At 45.8% G+C, this 7,410-nt stretch overlaps 1 long non-coding RNA gene across 1 annotated transcript; it reads right to left on the reverse strand.

The window, feature by feature from the left end:
* Window positions 1-1,037: 1,037 nt before the first annotated feature.
* LOC116968491 lies at window positions 1,038-6,010 on the reverse strand. The gene is made up of 3 exons (XR_004410471.1): window positions 5,890-6,010; window positions 5,709-5,720; window positions 1,038-1,057 (listed from the first exon to the last, which is right to left on the reverse strand). It is a non-coding gene; the product is annotated as an uncharacterized LOC116968491 (long non-coding RNA).
* Between the last annotated feature and the right edge of the window lie 1,400 nt (window positions 6,011-7,410).

The raw sequence follows: 7,410 nt of genomic DNA on the forward strand, positions 1-7,410 counted from the left end.
CCTTCTCTCCATACCCTCTGATCCCCTTAGCCACAAGGGCCACATCTAACTCCCTCTTAAATATAGCCAATGAACTGGCCTCGACTACCCTCTGTGGCAGGGAGTTCCAGAGATTCACCACTCTCTGTGTGAAAAAGGTTCTTCTCATCTCGGTTTTAAAGGATTTCCCCCTTATCCTTAAGCTGTGACCCCTTGTCCTGGACTTCCCCAACATCGGGAGCAATCTTCCTGCATCTAGCCTGTCCAACCCCTTAAGAATTTTGTAAGTTTCTATAAGATCCCCTCTCAATCTCCTAAATTCTAGAGAGTATAAACCAAGTCTATCCAGTCTTTCTTCATAAGACAGTCCTGACATCCCAGGAATCAGTCTGGTGAACCTTCTCTGCACTCCCTCTATGGCAATAATGTCCTTCCTCAGATTTGGAGACCAAAACTGTACGCAATACTCCAGGTGTGGTCTCACCAAGACCCTGTACAACTGCAGTAGAACCTCCCTGCTCCTATACTCAAATCCTTTTGCTATGAAAGCTAACATACCATTCGCTTTCTTCACTGCCTGCTGCACCTGCATGCCCACTTTCAATGACTGGTGTACCATGACACCCAGGTCTCGCTGCATCTCCCCTTTTCCTAGTCGGCCACCATTTAGATAATAGTCTGCTTTCCTGTTTTTGCCACCAAAATGGATAACCTCACATTTATCCACATTATACTGCATCTGCCAAACATTTGCCCACTCACCCAGCCTATCCAAGTCACCTTGCAGTCTCCTAGCATCCTCCTCACAGCTAACACTGCCCCCCAGCTTAGTGTCATCCGCAAACTTGGAGATATTGCCTTCAATTCCCTCATCCAGATCATTAATATATATTGTAAATAGCTGGGGTCCCAGCACTGAGCCTTGCGGTACCCCACTAGTCACTGCCTGCCATTGTGAAAAGGACCCGTTTACTCCTACTCTTTGCTTCCTGTTTGCCAGCCAGTTCTCTATCCACATCAATACTGAACCCCCAATGCCGTGTGCTTTAAGTTTGTAAACTAATCTCTTATGTGGGACCTTGTCGAAAGCCTTCTGGAAGTCCAGATACACCACATCCACTGGTTCTCCCCTATCCACGCTACTAGTTACATCCTCGAAAAATTCTATAAGATTCGTCAGACATGATTTACCTTTTGTAAATCCATGCTGACTTTGTCCAATGATTTCACCACTTTCCAAATGTGCTGCTATCCCATCTTTAATAACTGACTCTAGCAGTTTCCCCACTACCGATGTTAGACTAACTGGTCTGTAATTCCCCGTTTTCTCTCTCCCTCCCTTCTTAAAAAGTGGGGTTACGTTTGCTACCCGCCAATCCTCAGGAACTACTCCAGAATCTAAAGAGTTTTGAAAGATTATTACTAATGCATCCACTATTTCTGGAGCTACTTCCTTAAGTACTCTGGGATGCAGCCTATCTGGCCCTGGGGATTTATCGGCCTTTAATCCATTTAATTTACCCAACACCACTTCCCGGCTAACCTGGATTTCACTCAATTCCTCCAACTCCTTTGACCCGCGGTCCCCTGCTATTTCCGGCAGATTATTTATGTCTTCCTTAGTGAAGACGGAACCAAAGTAGTTATTCAATTGGTCCGCCATATCCTTGTTCCCCATGATCAACTCACCCGTTTCTGACTGCAAGGGACCTACATTTGTTTTAACTAATCTCTTTCTTTTCACATATCTATAAAAACTTTTGCAGTCAGTTTTTATGTTCCCTGCCAGTTTTCTTTCATAATCTATTTTTCCTTTCCTAATTAAGCCCTTTGTCCTCCTCTGCTGGTCTCTGAATTTCTCCCAGTCCTCCGGTATGCTGCTTTTTCTGGCTAATTTGTACGCATCATCCTTCGCTTTGATACTATCCCTGATTTCCCTTGTTATCCACGGATGCACTACCTTCCCTGATTTATTATTTTGCCAAACTGGGATGAACAATTTTTGTAGTTCATCCATGCAGTCTTTAAATGTCTTCCATTGCATATCCACCGTCAACCCTTTTAGAATTAATTGCCAGTCAATCTTGGCCAATTCACGTCTCATACCCTCAAAGTTACCTTTCTTTAAGTTCAGAACCATTGTTTCTGAATTAACAATGTCACTCTCCATCCTAATGAAGAACTCAACCATATTATGGTCACTCTTGCCCAAGGGGGCACGTACAACAAGACTGCTAACTAACCCTTCCTCATTACTCAATACCCAGTCTAAAATAGCCTGCTCTCTCGTTGGTTCCTCTACATGTTGATTTAGATAACTATCCCGCATACATTCCAAAAAATCCTCTTCCTCAGCACCCCTGCCAATTTGATTCACCCAATCTATATGTAGATTGAAGTCACCCATTATAACGGTTTTGCCTTTGTCGCACGCATTTCTAATTTCCTGTTTGATACCATCTCCAACTTCACTACTACTGTTAGGTGGCATGTACACAAAACCCACCAGCGTTTTCTGCCCCTTAGTGTTTCGCAGCTCTACCCATACCGATTCCACATCCTGCAAACTAATGTCCTTCCTTTCCATTGCGTTAATCTCCTCTCTAATCAGCAACGCTACCCCACCTCCTTTTCCTTTCTCTCTATCCCTCCTGAATATTGAATATCCCTGGATGTTCAGCTCCCAGCCTTGGTCACCCTGGAGCCATGTCTCCGTGATCCCAACTATATCATAGTCATTAATAGCTATCTGCACATTCAACTCATCCACCTTATTACGAATGGTCCTTGCATTGAGACACAAAGCCTTCAGGCTTGTTTTTACAACACTCTTACCCCTTATACAATTATGTTGAAAAGTGGCCCTTTTTGATTTTAGCCCTGGATTTTCCGGCCTTCCACTTTTACTTTTCACCTTGCTACCTATTGCTTCTACCCTCATTTGACACCCCTCTGTCTCTACGCTCACACATTTAAGAAACCCTTTCCCTTTAACTCCATCCTCCTCTATCGCATTCGACACCCCACCCCCCTTATTCAGTTTAAAACCACCCGTGTAGCAGTGGCAAACCTGCCTGCCAGAATGCTGGTCCCACACCTGTTAAGATGCAATCCGTCCCTTTTGTACAGGTCCCCCTTACCCCAAAACAGATCCCAGTGATCTAAGAATCTAAATCCCTGCCCCGTGCACCAGTTACTCAGCCACACGTTCAGGTCCCGTAACTCCCTGTTCCTGCTCTCGCCAGCACGAGGAACTGGAAGCAAACCGGAGAATAACAACCCTGGAGGTCCTGCTTTTCAGCATTTTGCCGAGCTCTCTAAAGTCACGCTGCAGAATATTCATCCCCTTCTTTCCGACATCGTTTGTGCCGACATGCACTACCACTTCCGGATGTTCACCTTCGCCCTTGAGGATTTTCTGCACTCTGTCCGTGACATCCTGGATCCTGGCACCAGGAAGGCAGCACACCATCCTCGCATCCCGTCTGTTGCCGCAGAAACCCCTGTCCGTATTCTCTCACAATGGAGTCTCCCACTACAATGGCGTTGCCTGCCTTAGGCCTTTTTGGTTTTGGCTCAACAGCCCTATTCGCATCACAAGCCAGTCCGCCGCCCAGTTTTAACACCTCTTCTGTCCCGACAGCTTCTAAGTGGGTGAACCTGTTCACAAGAGGTACAACACCCGGGGATGTTGGCATTCCATGCTTCCCTCCCGTTCTCACTGTCTCCCACCTTCTCTCTTCCAGTACCTTAGGTGTAACAATCGTACTGTAGGACTTGTCGAGGAACGACTCCGTTTCTGGACGAACCGGAGGTCATCCACTTGCTTCTCCAGTTCCCCAACACGGCCCTTCAGGAGCTCTACCTGGATGCACTTTTCGCATTTGTAGCAGCCAGAGGCACCAGCGGTGTCCTTGACCTCCCACATACTGCAAGCATCACACTGAATCAGCTTGCCTGACATCTCCTTCTTTCGTCTCTCCCTCTGCAGTGTTTTGCGTAGTCTCCTCTCCGAAGACTCTCGAGCCAAAGACTCACACTTTTTTCACAGGGCACTTCACTCACTGCCGCTCCCTAAGAGCAGTCTTACTTAAATTGACTGATAAATTGCCTGATTTACCAATTTACAAACCAAATTCCTCAGTTTTCAGCTGTTTTCCCAGCACTGACTCACTTCTCTCCTCCCACTTGGGCTAGAGCCAATCAGTCGTATCTCTTGCTAACTCCTCCTGCTGCTGCTGTTGTTGTTGTTGCTCCCAAAGCTACAGCAGTTCTGAGTTGTGAGCTCTCCCTCGCCATCTTGCAGATAGACTGAGCCACGCCCACACTTCCGGGTTTATAGTCCCTCCCACCGGAAGGGGCGTGGCCTTCATGGCAGTGATTGACATGAGAGAGAATCAAAAAGTTGTAAACACTGCCCAGGCCATCACCGGCTCTGACCTCCGCACCATCGAAGAGATCTATCGAAGTCGCTGCCACAAAAAGGCAGACAACATCATCAAAGACCCACGTCATCCTGGCCCCACACTCATTTCACCATTGCCATCGGGAAGAAGGTAAGAAGCCTGAAAACTAATGTCCAGGTTCAGGAATAGCTGCTTCCCTACAGCCATCAGGCTATTAAACACGACAAAAATAAGCTCTGAACTGCAACAAACTATTACTATTATTGCACTATATTTGCTATTTATTGAGTATGTGTGCATGTGCATACACACACTGAACTTTTTCTTCTTCTCCCGTTATGTATTATGTTTACATATTCTGTTGTGCTGCAGCAAGTAAGAATTTCATTGTCCTATCTGGGACACATGACAATAAAACACTCTTGACCTGATATAAGTGTGAAGAAGGGTCTCGAGCTGAAACGTCACCAATTCCTTCCCTCCAGAAATGCCGCTGAGACAATAGACAATAGGTGCAGGAGGAGGCCATTCGGCCCTTCGAGCCAGCACTGCCATTCAATGTGATCAAGGCTGTTCAACCCCAATCAGTACACCGTTCCTGCCTTCTCCCCATATCACCTGACTCTGCTATCTTTAAGAGCCCTATCTAGCTCTCTCTTGAGAGTATCCAGAGAACCATCTCCATCGTCCTCTGAGGCAGAGAATTCCACAGACTCACCACTCTCTGTGAGAAAAAGTGTTTCCTCGTCTCCGTTCTAAATGGCTTACTCCTTATTCTTAAACTGTGGCCCCTGGTTCTGGACTCCCCCAACATCGGGAACATGTTTCCTTCCTCTAGAGTGTCTAAACCTTTAATAATCTTATATGTTTCAATGAGATACCCTCTCATCCTTCTAAACTACAGAGTATACAATCCCAGCCACTCCATTCTCTAAGCATATGACAATCCCGCCATCCCGGGAATTAACCTTGTAAATCCATGCTGCATTCCCTCAGTAGCAAGAATGTCCTTCCTCAAATTGAGGGACCATAGTATCCTCACAGTTCACACTTCCACCCAGCATTGTGTCATAGATTTACAAGGTTAATTCTCGGGATGGCAGGACTGTCATATGCTGAGTGAATGGAGCGGCTGGGCTTGTACACTCTGGAGTTTAGAAGGATGAGAGGATATCTTATTGAAACATATAAGATTATTAAAGTTTGGACACGCTGGACGCAGGAAAAATGTTATCCCTATGTGGGATATCTCTCTCTCTCTCTCTATCTCTCTCACCCTCCCCCCCTCCCCCCCTCCCCCCCTCTCCCCCTCTACCCCTCTACCCCTCTCCCCCTCTCCCCCTCTCCCCCTCTCCCTCCCCCCCTCCTCTCTCTCCCCCTCCCCCCCTCCCCCCCTCTCCCACCCCCCTCCTCTCTCTCCCCCTCCCTCCCCCTCTCTCTCCCCCTCTCCCCCCCCCTCTCTCTCTCCCCCCCTCTTCCCCCCCCCCCCCACACACATACATACATATGTTTGCATATGTACACAAACATAAAATTAGCCAACAAACAATAATAGTGCAAAAAAACAAAACCGCTGCTCTGAAGTCAATGTAGTTCAGATCTTATTTGGAGGTTGTATTGTTTAATAGCCTGATGGCCGCAGAGAAGCAGAAAATGTTGGAGCTACTCACTTTCATTTGTGGCGAGAGGTACATAGTTCACATCTCGGGTCAACAATTTTTCATGAGAACTGGGAAAAAGTGAGAAATATAAGCTTGTTTTATAGCTTCTTCCAGTTCTGATGAAATGTAATTGAAAACAAAAATAAGTCTCTTGGTTAGAAACCCTGGTTGGGAACAAATACATTGCAGAATAATTAAATGCTGTTCAGTTCTATCTCCACAATGGAGGGCACAATTAAAGCCCTGTCCCACGGTATGAGTTCATTCCAAGAGTTCTCCCAAGTTTGCCCTGATTCGAACTCGGAGATTTACGATAATGGCCATTCGTCAGTAATCGGGGCACTCGTGGACATTTTTCATCACATTGAAAAATCTTCACGAGTCTTCCCGTGCTTACCTGCCATTAACGAGTCTTCCCGAGTACCTGCCGTTAGCGCTAAGAAACGTCCCTGTGCTCCGACATACCCGCTACGTTCATTCTCCGTGCTTACCGCGAATTTGATTTTTTTTAAACTCGGGAGAGCTCTTGGAATGAACTCGCACCGTGGGACAGGGCTATTAGGTTTCTATATGTGTGGAAGGTAGGAATTGAAAGAAATCGATGTTAGGATTAATGACATAGTGCTTGCAGATTATGGCGATAGAAGCAGGAAATCTCTGAAGTTTGGTGATCTACTTCCAGTGGACTAAAGGAATTTGATATGATAAATTATTTGGATGCAGGAACAAACTGAAACACCTCCAATAATCTATATTCTATTCTATAGGGGAGAAGGCAAGAACGGGATACTGATTGTGGATGATCAACCATGATCACAGTGAATGGTGGTGCAGGCTCAAAGGGCCAAATGACCTGCTCCTGCACCATTCAGGTATTTGTCATATGACATCGTCTATTGTCTATAAAATGGAATTCAGAAAATTAAACAATGCATTGTTGCCAAGAGATGGTCTGTAATGTTCTGTTGCTGTGGTAGCATTAGGTCAGTTCAAGAACCTGATGGGACAGTAGCTTTTTTTGAACAGGGTGACATTTACACTTCTGTGTCTCCTGTCCGATGGTAACAGTGAGAAGACAGCACGGCCTATCCCATTTTAGCTATTAGTTGAGCAAACGTAACCTGAACAACTTGTAATTCTTAACATCTCTATATTCTGAGACCTTTCCTGTACAAGATCTTTCAGGAGAAGTGTTGCGAATATCCGCAGAAAGTAAAACGTAATCTGCGTGCCTTTGTAATCAATTCCCCTTGCAGTAGACAATAGCCTTCTTTGTGTTTACTTGCTCAACCTTGTGCAAGTACGTGACTATCAGGAGGCTAAATTCAATCTGGAAATTGTCCGCTTGGGGAAAGATCATCAAA

This window comes from Amblyraja radiata, chromosome 45, assembly GCF_010909765.2.
Source record: "Amblyraja radiata isolate CabotCenter1 chromosome 45, sAmbRad1.1.pri, whole genome shotgun sequence".
Taxonomy (NCBI): Eukaryota; Metazoa; Chordata; class Chondrichthyes; order Rajiformes; family Rajidae; genus Amblyraja; species Amblyraja radiata.